This window comes from Ursus maritimus, unplaced genomic scaffold (genome assembly GCF_017311325.1).
Source record: "Ursus maritimus isolate PB19 unplaced genomic scaffold, ASM1731132v1 scaffold_17, whole genome shotgun sequence".
Classification (NCBI taxonomy): Eukaryota; Metazoa; Chordata; class Mammalia; order Carnivora; family Ursidae; genus Ursus; species Ursus maritimus.
Genome location: NW_024424119.1, coordinates 4,624,078 through 4,641,242, shown reverse-complemented (window position 1 = coordinate 4,641,242; position 17,165 = coordinate 4,624,078). Strand labels below are relative to the sequence as shown.

General features: G+C 36.1%; 1 non-coding gene across 1 annotated transcript; it reads left to right on the top strand.

The window, feature by feature from the left end:
• The first annotated feature begins 9,453 nt into the window (after positions 1-9,453).
• On the top strand, positions 9,454-9,556 carry LOC121103179. Its single transcript, XR_005835337.1, has one exon. It is a non-coding gene; the product is annotated as a U6 spliceosomal RNA (small nuclear RNA).
• The last annotated feature ends 7,609 nt before the right edge of the window (positions 9,557-17,165 follow it).

The window sequence follows — 17,165 nt, the reverse complement described above, 5'->3', positions numbered from 1 at the left end:
TAAAAAAAAAAAAAGATCTCTCTGCCTTCAGTTCTTTCCTCACACAGCTATTAAAATTACCTCCTTAGAGATATATGCATATGTTACTCCTTTGCTTTGAAGACTCTGCTAACTCTTTAGCTAAGCTTCTGTGGCTCTTCACAATAGGAATCTTCCCACACCTTGAACCTCAATGCTAGCCACTCCTCATACTACCACCCTGTCCCTTGCCTTAACACAACCATATAAACAAACTCTATATGCTTTTTCTTGCTATAGCAAACCTCTAACTACTCCTTAAACACAATACCAGGTCGTGTCAGTTCTGTTCGTTTGGACTGCTTTCAAAATGACCTGTGGACTTTCCCTGAACTAACTCCATTGTAGGATGATTCTTTGTCACTCCATGACTGAGATTTCTTTGTAGAAGGCTTATTGGGGATGCCTTCAGCAACAATCTATGTAAGAAATAAAGAAGTATTGGTCAGAGAAGTTGAACAGTAATACAGTTGCAACAGAACCCTCTGCCTATCCAACTGGGTGATCTATATAGCCAGGAAGGACATTCAAAGATGTCCTTACATGAGGAAAGGGAAACAGGTCATACAACGGTATTGAATAAGGGGAAGAAGCATAACCTTGACGAAAGTGGATGTCTTTAGCCAAAGGTAATTCCTGAAGAAGGATTCCACAGAGATCTGTTAGCAGCCTGGCAGCAGGAGAAATGTGGGCTTTAGATCTGAAAGTTTGGGGTGGTACATCACAGCACCCACTGCAGTCCCATAGTGGGACTAGTCATTCCATTGCATGTCCCAGAATATTTAGTAGAAGCCCCTCTCCCAGCACAAGCCACATTGCACTCCAGTCTTGTTTGAATCCCTTATCATGCTTCGAGCTCTCCTGAGGCTGCCTTATATCTTTGGGAGCCATCCAGTTTGCAGTATAGTCAATGAATACATAGAACAAATCTTGGATTCACAACAGAATAAGATAAAATCCTACACCTGGAATAACAATACTGATGCTCTACAGCTACCTTGTAAAATGTGTATAACTCATGCTATTGCAAAACAGGAGTTTTAATTAGCATTGCTGTCTGGTTAAATTGGCTTTCAAGGAGGTAAAGAGAACATGCTGAGAAGAGGTTTAGTTTGTAAAGAAAGCTCTGCAACAGAAAAGGCCGTTTCAGAGGCACAATGATTACCATCAATTAGAAGTCAAAAAGAGGAAGACCTGAAAAAAACATGTATTTAAGAGGAAGGGTGACCAGGGATTCGTAATTTGAAGACTAAGTGGGGAAAACTGGAATGAGAAATGGACCAGGGGATAAATTATTGAAAAATATTTGGAATCTACAGAGCTCATGGTTACAAATCAAACACTGTTGCAAAACCACAGCTGTGACAGAAATAAATAGCTACTTGAATGATTATTTTGGTAAAATATAGTGATGTCTCAGACATATTGATGTTTCACTTGGTATACAGACTGTCATGCCTCCCTGAGGAAAAAATGTAAGTGGCACAACCTGACACGATGTAGGCTCACAGTAAATATTTGTTTGCTATCTTCTTCTCATAAAGGTAAAGGTTTCAGGTCTGCCTTACCATTCATTTCAAACACCTCTTAAAACCCATGGAGTTAATGACATTCAGGAAATCCTCTAGTGGCCAAATGGTGTCTCTCACAAGAAGCCATGGTCACATAGACGACTCAGCCTAAGACATCAGGAAGAGAAAAAGTTATCTCTTTTCTTTTCTTATATCTGGGTAGATTTCTTGTTCCTTTCTTTTTGCTTTGCTCCCTCTTCCATCTGCACAAGAAGCATACAACTAATGTGATCATTTCATAGGAACTTAATATATAAAGGTATGTGTGTGTGTACATATACACATTAAGACGTAAAATTAATTACTATGTGTGTGTGTGTACATATACACATTAAGATGTAAAATTAATTACCATTCAATTCCACAAACAGTATTTAGTATCTACATCTTGCGAAGTAGTGTCCTAAAAGTATGCTAGAAAAAGATGAATAAAACATAGAAATGTTGAAAAAGAAGACAAACCATTAGCAGTAATGGGTGGAAATATGAAGTATGTTTATGGTTGAGGTGCAATTAATGTGCTATGAGAACAAGGAGGTGGGAATGATTGCTTTTGACCTAAGGGAGATCAGAAGGTGTGACACTTTTCAGACCTTTGAGTGTCCTTAATCATTATTTGATTGACTCCTGCATGTAAATTTGTGTTGTTGGCTCTGTGTGTGTTTCCTGGTAATTAATAAGCACTTTCCCAGCTAATTTTATGTATCTTCCATCTGTGCCTTTTGGATGTAGGAAAGTTATTTTAGTATGATTGTATATACGCAAGTTGTAATGAGCAAAAGTTGATTGAAAGGAGATAGAAAAGTGTGACGCATCTCGGTATTAAATGTGACTCGGAGTCCAGCAATGAGAAATATGGTGGGAAATAATGGGAAAAAGCAAGAAAAGTTACAAGAATGATTTCAAGCAAGTCGTTGGAAAGAAAATCTGTGAAAATAAGATTCAACTCAATCATGATAGAACTAGTATGATATAGCAACTAGAATGACAGGATCTAGGACAATGACTCTCTGAGGCTGTTTCAAGACGTCTGTAGCATAGCAACAGGAAAAAATGGTTAGATTTGGTGCCAAAATTCAATCTGAATTTGGTGATTGCATCTAGAAATTGACTGCAAAACTGAAGATTAAGAGAAGCTTAGCTGACCTGAAGATAAAGGATTTTGAAATTGAGAAGTCAAAAAAACATGTGTTTCTCAGTGTTGCAGAATGACTCAGGTTACACTCAGATGTGCAAAGAAATATAGATTCTGTACTTTTTCTATAACTACCCCATATTTCTCACCCCATCCATTGGCCAGGTAGCAGGAAAGGAAGATGAAGCTTACTTTTATTTGCTAATCTCAGTAAAATCCAAATATTAAAATTTTACATCAGAAAATATCTTCCTAGGTGACTCAAATACATCAATCTTCTCATACTCTTAAGATGTCATCTGGGGATATAAGAGTATAGTCATGCTTATGACATGATTTTGTGACACTAGGGAGAGGGTCAAATGTGCCATTAGCTGGTATGCTAAGGTGTAGTTTACCTGAGCTGCTGTTTTGCCAAATTCTGTTGACAATAGTTGTTGATTTCTGCAAAAATGATTTCTTATTTTTTCTTGTTTCTTAGTTTCTAGGGATCCTCCAGGTTGAATTGGCCTTTTTAATTTTTGCTGCTTTTCCTCTCTGGGCCATGGTCTAATGGTAGCATCTACTATGAGATTACCTTGCCCTTAATGACCTTGCCCTCTGATCCTCTGCATGTCAGAGACAGGAACAGAGAAGTATCTGGAAGTATGAGGTAGGTCTTCTTTTTGCCTGACAACACTGTTCCACCTACCAATTATGTGAAGGCCTCCAATATTAGCTCAGGGCACTCTGTACAAGAGTCTCTTCTCTGCATCCCAAATGATTGGCTGGACATATCCCACACAGAATTAGCCTCAAACTCAGACTGAACCTTCACTCTCCAACCACTACATGCATTGAAATTACAGGGCGGAAAAAATCAGGGCATATAAATGTCCTGATCTATACTTCTTTAGTCTGCTTGTACCTCTACTTTTTTCTTCTAAAATCCAATGGAAATAGACATGATGAGATTTTCATTTATTTCTACTACTCCTTCTCCTAGAACTTCTACTGCGTCACTCTCTATCATTGAAGCTCTCAAACCCAGAAAATAATATTTTCAACAGGAACATGGAAAGACAGTCCTTTCTCTCATGGCAATGCCTGGATTTAAATCCATAAACTTCAACATTTTATTTTGAATATCAGTTTATAAATATTACCTCTCATTTTCTTTGTATTCCTTCTGAACCATATTGATATTGTTAACAAAAGTACCATAGGAGGTGCTTTAGAGGCATGGGAGGCCTCACAAGTCTTGGATATATACTTCCTACTTCTACATGAAATGAACCAGATCCACTTTTTTTTTTAAAAAAATCTTAAAAAAGAGATCAAAGCAGTTTAAATAAAAGCCACATTACACGAGCGATAAGATTAGGGGCTAGGATTTTTTAATTAAGTGTATTCTGTTTAGTGACTCGGCTTTTGTTGAAATGGAAGTTATTGAACACCTTCAGGTAATATACTGATGGTATACTAGAAAGTACATAACTGAATTAACAACAATTTAAAACAATGCTTACTATCTGTTATTTGTGGATGAGATATTATTTTGTGACTTACCTATATAATAGTCTGAAGAGACTACTGAGGGAAAAAGTGTATAAATTTGCAATATAGATAAGAAAATGCCACATTAAAAATAGAGCCTCGATTGATACAAAATTGACAGATCCTTCCTGAGAGAAAACAAAAAATAAGGAGCCTGTGTCTAGTTATAGTATTCTTTTTTTTTAAGATTTATTTATTTATTTATTTATTTATTTATTTATTTATTTGACAGAGAGAGACAGCCAGCGAGAGAGCGAACACAAGCAGGGGGAGTGGGAGAGGAAGAAACAGGCTCTCAGCAGAGGAGCCTGATGCGGGGCTCGATCCCAGAATGCCGGGATCATGCCCTGAGCTGAAGGCAGATGCTTAACAATTGAGCTACCCAGGTGCCCCTAGTTATAGTATTCTATAGCGTAAATAGAGCAGACATTAAAATGACTAGAAAAGCAAGATAGAAAGCTAACCATTGTTTACTAGACCATAAATCAGAATAACTGATTGAAATGCTATGTTTTTCCTTCTCTTTCATCTCCTCTTCACTGAAAAATTTTGCCCAAAACTGACCATATAGTGTGTGTTTTGAAATTTTTCTATCTATAGGTTCAGGGAGCACAGATTCCCCAAGTGTGAATATTAGAGAAAAGCATGTCCTTCACCTTCTTGACTTAACTGCAGATTTATTAGTAAGAGGATCCACTTACCCTTAGGTAGTATGACATAACAAAGCAGATTTGTATTATGCAGAATACATTTAAAAATAAACTTTTTATTTTATAATAGTTTTAGATACAGAAAAATTGTAAAGATAGTGCAGAAAGTTCTTATATATCCCACAACTAATGTCTCCCAATGTTAATATTCTCTATAACAACAGTTTCATTCACTACAACAATGAACCAAAATATACAAAAAAATGAACCAATATACATTTGATTGTAGATAACAGAAGACTAAATCAAAGTAGTATGAGTAGTATTAATAGTAGTAGTGGTGATAACTGAACGGCTAAGGATAATGCAAACTTTAGGCATATTTGGAACTAGGTTTCAAACATTGTCATAAAAATTCACCCCTCTTTTTTTTCTTTTTGCCATAATTTCACTCTGCATTCACTCTGTTAGCATCATGCAAACAAAAATTCCCAACATAGAGGAAGTATGTGCATAGAAGCTTCAAGCTCACATTTACATTCTCAGTAACCCTGACACCCTTGTCTCCAACAGATATTGAGATTGGTCTTCAATGGACTGCTTCAGGTCATATGATCCTTCCCGAGTTAATCACTATGAGACTACACTTGGTCTTAGCCAAAAGGCCAAGAAGTGATAGTCAATCACCATGAGAAATTGAACATGTGGATTGGCCAGAGCAGCATCAAATCCCACCCCTGGATCCAGGAATGAGGTTAGCTTTCCTAAATAACTTAACCCAGTAATGGGACAGATGTTTCTCAACAGTAAATTAAGTTGCTGATAGGAGAAGGAATATACACTGCCTATCAAGAAGGCAAAACCACCTGATCTCTACTATAATGTGCATGTGAGTAGGAATCTTAACCTTGAAAGAGTCTCCAAACATACTTGTCTGCAATCATATTTAGTATAAATTGAATCTAGAAAAAGGTATGGTTGGGTTTTTCTATTTCTATGGAAATGGTGAAAGAAAGAAAAATATGTTCTTTTCCTTTATATTGGTTATCTTGCACGCTGGTTATCTCTACTTTTAAGGAAAAATAAGAGACTAATACAGGCCCAGAATTTAATGGCTATTTCCTTCACTGCTTAATAACATAAAATACCCCAAATTCCTCTAGCAAATATTTTTCTGATACTCTATATGCATAGTGTGTTACGGAAGGATTAAATAATAACTCGAGATAGTTCAAGTTTTCATTTAGATTGCAAGAATTTTCCTTCACAGAAATAGCGACAATAGTTAATACTTAATGTATGGTCTAAGAACTGTAAAAAATATTTATAAATAAGATATTTTATAATTCATAGGGCAACCAATTAAGATAGTGCAGTGATCAGTTCCTTGTTACAGAGGAAACAATGAAGTCAAGGGACAAAGTAAAAAGTCAGAACGTTAGTAAGTAGTTTTATCAGATGACATTTAAATATCCCTTTATATCTTCTTTGCTTTCCTGTTCCAGAGGCATTTGAGTAATTTTGCACCCTCAGGCACAGCCACAGAAATCCCCTTTGTGTGGATTCTGACCAAATTCAAAAGGCTACCACATTATCGTTCTTCTCCTCATAAACCCTATCTATAACTTTGGCCCTTTTCCCAGACTTCCTGTTAATGCTGAGGCATAAGACTCCATGGGAGCATCTGGTGCTACACCAAAGCAACCTAGAAGTGGGAATAAATTATAACCCTGAAGGTGAAGCTTTGATCAACAGGAGACCAGAGTAAGAACAGAATAAATTCTTCTCCATTCCTTTCCCATGCATAGCCTGTCTGAGGAGCAGTCATTAAAGCCCTCTTGGGATATATTCCCATGAGATAAAGCAATCAATCACACTGAATACTGTGCAGTGGTTAGTTGGGGATCGTACCCCTGTATCAGCTCTCCCTTTCTCCTTGTCTCCCTTCCCTTTGCTCTCAACCCTGTTGCCAAAGATCATACTCTTGAAGAAAGCATTAACACATAAGTTACTGCTTCAGGCTCTGTTTCTAAGAAACAGTCTAAGACAGTTGATATTAGCAATAGCCCTAGAGTGGACCCTTAGGATAATTTATTAAAGCTGTATTACTGACCAGTCTCATTGCAATAGGGATCCCTTTGCTAGTGTTACAGGGGCTGATGATTAGCTCTGGCATACCATGACATCTCGATTACTAAGGCTTTCCCTTGTGGTTAATTGGGATAAGGTGCAGGTGGAAGATAAGACCTTAGGATATGCAGAGGCTGTATGCTTATATGGTATGGGACAATGATAATTATAGGGACTGCACCTGGGCTGGCTTTTGTTAATGATACTGAAATCTTTGAAAGAGAAAATTATAGGCTTAAAACAGTCAGTTGCCAACTTGAGGTACTCTGTGAAAGCCAGAGGACCTGTATGGCTTCATTTATGCAGAGCCTTAACATCTATGGGTGCAGGGCACTTTGCAGAAAATCAGACCCAAGATTTAATTTTAAATGTGAAAGAAATACAAAGGAGACCAAATATGTTGCCTTGAGAGTTCTCCTCTATTTAGTTTAGGATTGTAGTTGGAAAAGAACAAGATTTGGAGAATTGAGATGGGGACCTTTTTTTTGGATTTAACTGAAAATTTTGAACTGCATATTCCCCTGAACAAAAGCAGAAACAGTTTCTCCCCCTTGACAGAAGAGAGCAGTTTTCCTAGCTTGGAGTACGTGAGAAGAACTCATGGAGGCAGATGCCTTCCAAAATATTGCTTGTGCTTTTCAGTAGCTGTCTGGTCAACACTTATTTCCAGTCCCCTTACAAAGCAAGGGAATTCAGTACACCCTCCAGGACAAAGTTCTTTAATCACCAATTGCAATTGTAGGACCTGACTGACATGTACAAGATAAGAACTGTGGGATAATTGTGGTAGTAGATCCTAAAAGTGTCAGAACATAGTTGTAAAATATTAAGTTTGGCATGGGTTGACATCCCTGGGAAATAGACTCTGAGATGGAGATTTGCATGCAAACTTTTACTGAAGAGTGCTCTTGGAAATACCACTTGTTAGCTGATAAGGAGAACAGTACTGGGCAAAGGGAGAAACTGAAATGCTGTGATACAGTTGAAGAGGGGGTCTCAGTCAATCCCACAAAGAGTTTTGGACCACCTAAGTTGTCTGAAGTTGAATCAAGGGAAAGGGCCTTTGAATTGCTTCATAGACCTGCCATCTATGTGCGGTGACCACTGGTAGGAGAAGAACTTGTTGAGGCAGCTGTCCGTGGCCGAAGGCAATACTTACAAACAGACTCAGCTGTGAAGTATTGACCAGCACTGGCAAGAGCCAGGGAAAATCATACCTCAGTCCCGAATACAGAACTGGGAAGCACACAACAGCAAACACAATAATGTGGGAGAATTTATTGGATTTGAGCCACTCATTCCTAAAATGACAGTCCATACTTGATGTAGAGGCAATCCTCAGAATTTGTTGAGGTCATTCTTTGAAGCCTGGGCACAATCTCAGCCTACAGTCAGTGAGGTGGAAATGTCAGTACTTTCCTTGCCAAAATATGAAGGGAAAAAGAAATACTCAAGGAAATAGAGATGTTAGGATGGATTGTGATGTACAACTTGAGAATGTACCATCAGATTATTTTCCCATAGTATTCCAAGAGGCCATTTCCTTCACTGGGGTAATGCAATATGGAAGCATTGCTAGGGCATGAAGGAGAAATGAACTTAATGTTTCCTGTCCTCTGTAGGATTGAATGGCAGTGGAAGATGATGCCATGCAAGTGTGCTCTCCAGGGTAAGGAGGAATAATTGGATTCTGAAATGGAAAAGTATAGGCGGAAGCAATTAATGGTCAAAGGCAAGATAGATTTAATTACTCTAATAGCTAAGGTGGCTATTGTGGAAATCAGGGTGTTGATATACATATCTGTGATGATAGCAAATAGATCATAGTGTCCTAGAGAAAAGATAGATAAGTGGAATAGTGTGTCTCTTGACCTATATAATAATAAAAAAAAAGATGATAGCTTTTGTACTGATAACTGGCATTAGCCATCAAAATGGAAAGTATTCCTCACAAAAAATTCCAGACTTAAGTCAGTTCACAGACCAAAAAGCCATAGATTGAAGGGGAATCCAGGACCCTTTGAGAATGAACTCTACCATATTACCACAAGTAAATTAGATAAATACTTCCCTGATCTTTTCCAAAAAGGACTTGTGGCCAATACTAGTATAACTGTAATAGTTGGAAACAGGGATTAAGGATTGATAAATAAAGATTCTGAACTGAGAATGATAATGGAGGAACTGAAATATCATGACTAAGAGGCCTTGGATGCCTGATGATCGGTAGAGTTTTGGCCCAGGACTGTCACAATGCAATGTGTCTAACTTGTCCGTACAACTAACCTACAGTTATTTCCCTGGTCCCCAGGTGGATAATTGAATTCTGATGTACTTAACACCTGACAGAATCCTCACATAGATCTATGATCTGTGGAATAAGAACCATTTTGGTAAAAAATCAAACAACCCTGTGCTTGCTTCTACAGCACATATACTAAAATTGAAACGATACAGAGATTAGCATGGCCCTGTGCAAGGATTACACACAAATTCATGAAGTGTTCCACATTAAAAAAAAAAACAAAAACAAAAACAAAGAACAACAACAACAAAAAACAAAAAAACAAAAAAAGCCAACTAGAAGTTCTTCTCTATCCTGGAGAATATATAAAAACAATACCATATTGCAGGAATCACAATGATAAGCATCACCACCAAATACTTAAGGAAAACAGAAGTATTGGTTCCTATGATATTCCCATTCAATTCATCTACTAAACTGTTAGAAAAAAAGTCAATTAAAAAAAATTGATCCCAGGGGCACCTGGGTGACTTGGTCAGTTAAGCGTCTGCCTTCCACTCAGGTCCTGATCCCGGGGTCCTAGGATGGAGCCTCACATCTGGTTCCCTGCTCAGTGGGGATCCTGCCTCTCCCTCTGCCCCTCCCCTCTCTTGTGCTGACTCTCTCTCATGCTTTCTCTCTCTCTCAAATAAATAAATAATAAAAATCTTTTAAAAAAAATTGATCCTGACTGATAGATGGCTATGGAATGACTACCTTACACTTATGTAGGATATAGCCCCAAGTGCAACTGCATGCTTAGTATGTTATACTTATTGATACAATACCATATTCCCCTTGCACCTGACACACATGAATTTATTTGGCAATTACATTCTTCTTGATTCCAACAGAAAGGAGGACCAAAACTAGTTTGCCATCACATAGTAGGGGTAGCATAATAGGGACAGCATACACTGGTTGTCAAAGGGCTATGTTAAATAATTCTCATGCTCATGTTATGTTCTGCATGAACGCTGATCCTATTGTTATTCTGCAAGACATCATGTTGGGTTATTATAATTATGCATCACGCTAATTGAACCCAATAATCAGGAACTAACAAGTGTTCTATAAGCCCTAGGAAGATATCAGAATGCCAGAGAATGAAGAAAAATTCTGTCAAAGATGCAATGGCCTGCCATATCAGGGAATACTTTAGGGGTTCAAGTCAACTAGAACATATCAGAACATTTTTTCTAAGATGAATAAAAATTTAATGCACCTCACATTTCTTACTTATAGTACTTGGTGGGCCTCTTTGGATTTTTTGAGGCAGCATATAACATACTTTAAAAATGCTGTTATGATCCATTTATTGAATGACTCATAAAACGGCACTTTTTAACAAGACTTACAGCAAGAAAGTATTCTGCAAAGTCAAGACTGTGATGCAAGCTGCTCTCTCACTCAAAGTATGTGACTCAGAAGATCTGATAGTGCTAGAGGTATCTATGGTATAGTTAAAATGCTATCTTGAATCTCTGGCAAGCCCCCGTAAGAAAAATTGATGTGTAGAATCATAGATTGTAGAGTTATTTTTTCATTGAAAAAAATAACTTCTAGTATTCCACTAGGGCTTAGTATGGAAAGATCCTGACCATGGGATGCCAGATGTCTGTGTCCCACACTTCCTCATTCTAACTTGGGTATTATTAGACCTGCTAAGTCATAAGTTTGAGAGTGTAAAGCAGTAACCCATCATACAATACAAATGATATATGGGATTTGATCTGAGCAGACCTAGAAAGCATGAGAAAATCAGATGAACATGTGGTCAGAACTATGTCATTAACCTCAATTGCATTGACATTCCCCTTCAAGGTCATACCTATGGCCTTCTGGGAGTATTTCCTCTCAATAAATAAAATGAGGACTGCTTCACAGATGAACTGGCCTAAAGGAGATGATGTCCCTAAATGAAATTTCGTGACTGATTGGATACCTCTTAGGAAAGAAGTGAAGACATCCTACAAATATGGAGGTACCATGTTATATTCAGTAGCCTGGATATTAAGGCAAGTGTCAGTAGATTTGAGGATTGGTCAGACAGACACTTCTCACGTGCTGCTGGAGGTTATCTCAACCTCACTATCTCTGGCAACCTCGACTCTTTGCTCCAGACTAAGCCACTATTCTGATAACCCACTGTGTGTGCACTTCAGCCACCTTCACCAGGCATAATCAAATTGTGTCTTATCCCATGGATATTCTGAAAACCACTTATCTCCTACTTTGGCACTCTCCTATTCCTTGAAGAATGAGAGGTGGGTACATTCAAGGCCACCACATATGCAACCCAGAAATGTAAATGAAATCACAATCTAGTAGGTGAAATTTGATCATTAAAAGATGGGAGCCAGAGGATAAATTCTATTCCAAACCTGAGAATAAACGTCCTAAGCAAAGTTTATCTTTTGGATGATAATCTCATGATTTTGAGTCATCGTGGCACTAAGTGATGGCCAGCTTAGTAACACATTCTTATATTCGCTCTCCTCTTTTATTTCTCTTTTCCTTCACTTCTGTTTTTGAGTAAAGTAGTGGATGGCGCTGAAAACTTTGCTTCAGGTTCTGCTATGTGGGCAACACAGCTAAGATAGAGAAGATAAGAGTTGAGACCAGGCAGCCAGACCCTTAATTTGCTCTTAACTACTACTATCCAGCCAGACCCTTAATTTGCTCTTAACTACTACTATCCAGGTCAATAGCCCTGCCTCCATTTGCCCTTGTGTACTGTGTTTAAATAGTCTAAGTAAGCATACCACTTTATATTACTCCTATGCTTTGTATATTTTTCTTAAGAATTATTATGTCTTCGGGGGCGCCTGGGTGGCACAGCGGTTAAGCGTCTGCCTTCGGCTCAGGGCGTGATCCCGGCGTTATGGGATCGAGCCCCACGTCAGGCTCCTCCGCTATGAGCCTGCTTCTTCCTCTCCCACTCCCCCTGCTTGTGTTCCCTCTCTCGCTGGCTGTCTCTATCTCTGTCTAATAAATAAATTTAAAAAAAAAATCTTTAAAAAATAAAAAAAAAAGAATTATTATGTCTTCAAGAAATTAGATATTGTAGTCTTTAAGAATAGGCCGTCATCTGCTAATTAAATGCTACTCATCAATTCTCTGTGGTAATTTTATTATGTACAGTATAGTCCATTAAGAATTAAACTGAAACCACCATATACATTCTACTTAAGATTAATTGCAACTATGGTGTCTCAGCAAGGCATGAAAACTTAGTGCATTGTCAGTAGTGATGGTACTAAAATATCCCTTAGGCTGACATAGTGAAATATCTCCATTTTTAAAAAATAAACATAGTTTCTAAAGAGGAGAAAGTTTCTTAAGAGGAGAAAGAAGAAAAAAATAATATAAAGAGAAATTAATATAACCTTGAGTTAATCATATCAATTGCCAAAAGAGGAAAAAGGGAGCTGTCTTAAAACATTTTTAATAAAATATATTAACAAAGAATGTTTTAAAAATGAGCATCTGTTATAAAACCAAAATATTTCTCACAAATTTATTTCATATGTTTGTTTGTACCAAGCTAAGTGCTAAAAATTATTTGTGGTACTTGGAATAAAAATATATGCATCCATATAAACACACACAAACAAAGATAATAAAAGACAAAAGCCCAACAGTTAGTTCTAAGATTCCTAGCGATCAGGACAAAATGGAAAGTCTATTTCTTGTCTATTGTCAAGGAAGCTAACACAAAAGAGAAAATATATTCTTTTTCTTCCCCAGACCATATGCTTAATAAAGGATATATACAATAAATTTTAATGTAAAAGACTTTAAATAAAAAATACAGATTTTTGGTGACTATTTTATTGCAAATAGATGGCTATTTTTTTTTTAGAATAGATGGCTATTTTAAAAAGCAACCAAAGATACCTTTAAAATATACACAGTGCTTTCTCACACTGGGAAATTTATATTTGCAGTCAAAATGAGAAGTATTCTTTGTGAAATCTTTTCTTTAAGCTACTTAAAATCATTATTATTTAAAATGTATCTTGTGATGCTGGTAATGACCTCTGATGTTGAATTTCACAGAACAGATATAGAGATCCAGAGAGGACCACAAAAGAGGAAAGTGATTTGTCATATATTTCTTTATTTTTTGGCTCCCTAATTATTATTTTTTATTATTTTACTCTTATTGAAGTAGTTGAGTATGTATCCCTTTTGAAGGAGCTCTTCAGTGTAGTAAAAATAGCTTATTCCTTTGGCTTTGGTATAGGACTTAAACCTAGCTTCAGACATTTAATAGTTACATGACCTTAGGTACATAACTGAATTTGTCTCTGTGCCTCAACTTCTGCAAATATAAAAATACAATAGGACTATCTTTTTAATGTAAGCATTAAATAGAAAGCACATATACTGCCTTATTTCTCCTTCCTTGTAATTTCAGGATTCATAGCAACTAACACAAAGTCACCGGCTCAGAATCAAGGTCACTGCCACCTCTATTAGAATATTTAAACTTGTATTAGGACATACAAGAGATTAGCAACTGAATAAAGCAGAAACAAAGTATTTTTTGGATCAGTGAGTACAGTTTCAGAAATAACCATCAGTTATTCTTTTTGAGCTTTAAATATTTCAATAGTGGTAAAAATGACCAGAAATCGTTATTCTAGATTACTTCTTTCTACTTTGATTGATTGCAAGACTTTGATTCATGTATAGAGTGATCCATTGATTTGAATCTCTTTTTATGTGTATATATGTGAATTTGAACTAGAATTTTGAATACATATTGCATTATGATGAAGTTGAGTATAAGATGAGAATCATATCTAATATCGTGTCCCCATGATTTACAAGTCAGATTTAAGAGGTCTTTGCTTCTTTTCCATACCAACCCAGTTTTTAAAAAGAACATTTTATGCTTTCCTTCCTATTAGAATTTGAGCAAAATTTCCTTATCCCTACTGCCTAGCACAACACAGTAAGAAAAAGTACAGAATTAAAATCAGACAAACCTGCACCCAAACCCTAGTTGCAGTGCATACCAACTATAAAACCAGGGACAAGTAACTTCACATCACTCAAATGAGACTAACAGTACCTATCATTCTTAGTAATCATAGCGCTTCGAGATAAAGTATCTGGCACATTGTAAGTTCTCAACAACAAATAGCAATTATTATTAGATATTTCTAAATGGTTAATAAACATAAATAAATGAGGCAAAAGAATCAAGCATCTTATTTAAGTCAAGGTCCTTTATTTTCCCCCAATGTTCACCTTAGTGACCTACCTCCAAAGAAAAAGAAAGTATTGTTAGTAACTGGGATACAATTTTATACCACTGATTTCTTCCTAGCTTCATTCTTTCCCTTTAACCTGCAACATTGATTTGACCTGATAATAACGTACAATATTCTCTCTCTCTCTCTCTTTCTGCTTGAATTTTAAACCTTAGAAAGAAAAAATAATAATAATTAAAGAGGGAAGCAATGTAGGGGGAAGAACTGAATAAAGAGCTAATACAACAAATATACCCTAAGAAGCCTATCTCATCTGTAGGTACGGGTATCTATTAACCAGGATACATATATATATATATATATGTATATATATATATACATATATATATATATATATATATATATTCTTGCCTTTCACACTTTAAATATTATTAGTTTCTGTCTTCTTTGTCTTTAGTAATTTCTATAGGAAAAATCTTTGTAATCTAACTGATACCAAAGATGTGAGAACAATGAACAAAGTAGGTCAAACAGATAAGGTGGTGTTATTTTACCAGACTTCACTATTTGATTGCATTTTGAGTTTCATTACACTATGTCATGCTATGGTTTTAAAAATATAAACAATATACATAATTATGGAATCTTGATTTAATTGCTTTTAGAATAGGCAAAACATAAGAAAACTTTGTGGGGGTTTTTTTGTTTTTTTTGGTTTTTTTACTGATCTTACCACAGGAAATTTTTGTGCTCTTAGAAACATGACCAAACAATAGCCATTATAAAACCTACATGCTTAAAACAGCAACAACAACAACAACAACAACAACAACAACAAATACCAATGCATTTTTTTCAACAGTTAGATGTTCCTCTCCCTATTTCTTTCAGCCTTATTTCCACTACTGTTCTGGACACTAATAAACAGCAATATATTATTATCTTGCTTCACAGCACTTTGCTAATTTTCCCAAACTGAGTTTTTTAATGTGTGAAGATGAAAATTATTACACTTTTTTAAGTTGATATTTTTCTTTACCATCAAATGGTCTTTCTTTGGGTATGATTGATAGTGAATTCTTCTATTGTTTAAAAATTTAACTGTGCTTGTGTTTGACTACCATTAAGCAACTCACAAAAGTACAAAAGTATCTTTTATATGACCACTAGCGTTAGACCAAAAGAGTCTATGAGATCTCATTGAAGATCCCCTTAGACGGCATCAGTATCAGCATTCAGAGTCACTTCCAGCCTAAAGAATCCTGGCTTGGTTGGGAAATACTTTGCAAAGTAAATTACAATTGCTGAGTTTTGCTTTTAGCACCTTCCAGGTCATGGATCCTGAGGGGTGTAGAAAAAAAATAAGGAAGATTACAGTCCTTTTACCTAAAACTAATGCACTCTCAACGTTTCAAATGAAAATTCACTTAATTTACAGCATTAGGAAGCATGATATGAGAAAAGGGAGAATTTCCCCAAATAATAAAAGTCATTTTCATTTTCCCATGTTATTTGACATTTATTTATCGAGTCTTGACTGGGAGTATGGAATAAATAAGATCTCAGGTTAATCATTTGGAGATTGAAATCTCATTACCAGTGTCAATTTTAAGTTAAGAAACCGTAATATCTGGGTGGCTTGGATTTGGTTGAATAGTCACTAATTGAAATTGCTTGCCAGAGAACACGATAACTTCATGAAAAAATTAAGTATGTGTTTTATGTTCTTATAGCTTTGTTTTCAACATCCAGCGGTAACAGCCAACCTTAATATCTATTCCTTCTATCCTAATCATTGTGAATTCATCTCTTAAGTACTCCTATACTTAAATTTTGAAAATACAAGGGTTCGTATGGAATTTCTGACATGTAAATCGTCTGTGAGGCAGTAGCAGGGATTATTTAAATGCCATATATTGCTTTGAGTATATCCTGTCTAAAATCAAAGTCTAATTCAATATTTTAAATTTAAATTTTTGAACATAAAGTGAAGAAAATGTAAGCATGAGGTTTTTTTTAGAACTTTTAAAATCATTTTCAAGGTTACAATTGTTACAATTATTTTGTTTAATGCAATAAATAGATGAGATGTGGACCTTTTTTCTTTTCTAAACACTGGACAAAACAAAAATAAAGTCACTCTGTATTAGGAACATTTCCTTCCATTCTCCTCTAAACATCTTGGGTATTTAATTATCAACACATCTGCACATACTGCCCACATAGAGTGGTGTTAGTCCTTTAAGATCATTTAGAAATTTCAAATCAAAAAAGAAGAAGAAGAAGAAGAAGAAGAAGAAGAAGAAGAAAGAGGAGGAGGAGGAGGAGGGAGAGGGAGAGGGAGAAGGAGAAGGAGAAAGAGAAGAAGAAAATTATCAAATCTTTCTGGTAAGAAAAACTAAGAATTTGTGATGCTGAACTTCTACTAATGCTGTAGTCACTGTTATGTATTCTAGCTAGATTATAGGAATTCTTGGAATAAATGCTTCTGAATTCCACAACTATGTTGGGACTGGTGTATCATTGAGATGGTCAACATATCAGGCTCTAAAGGATAGCACCTCAAAATTTCCTTCTCTCTTCCTTAATCTCATTGAATCTCAGTGTCCTGATTTA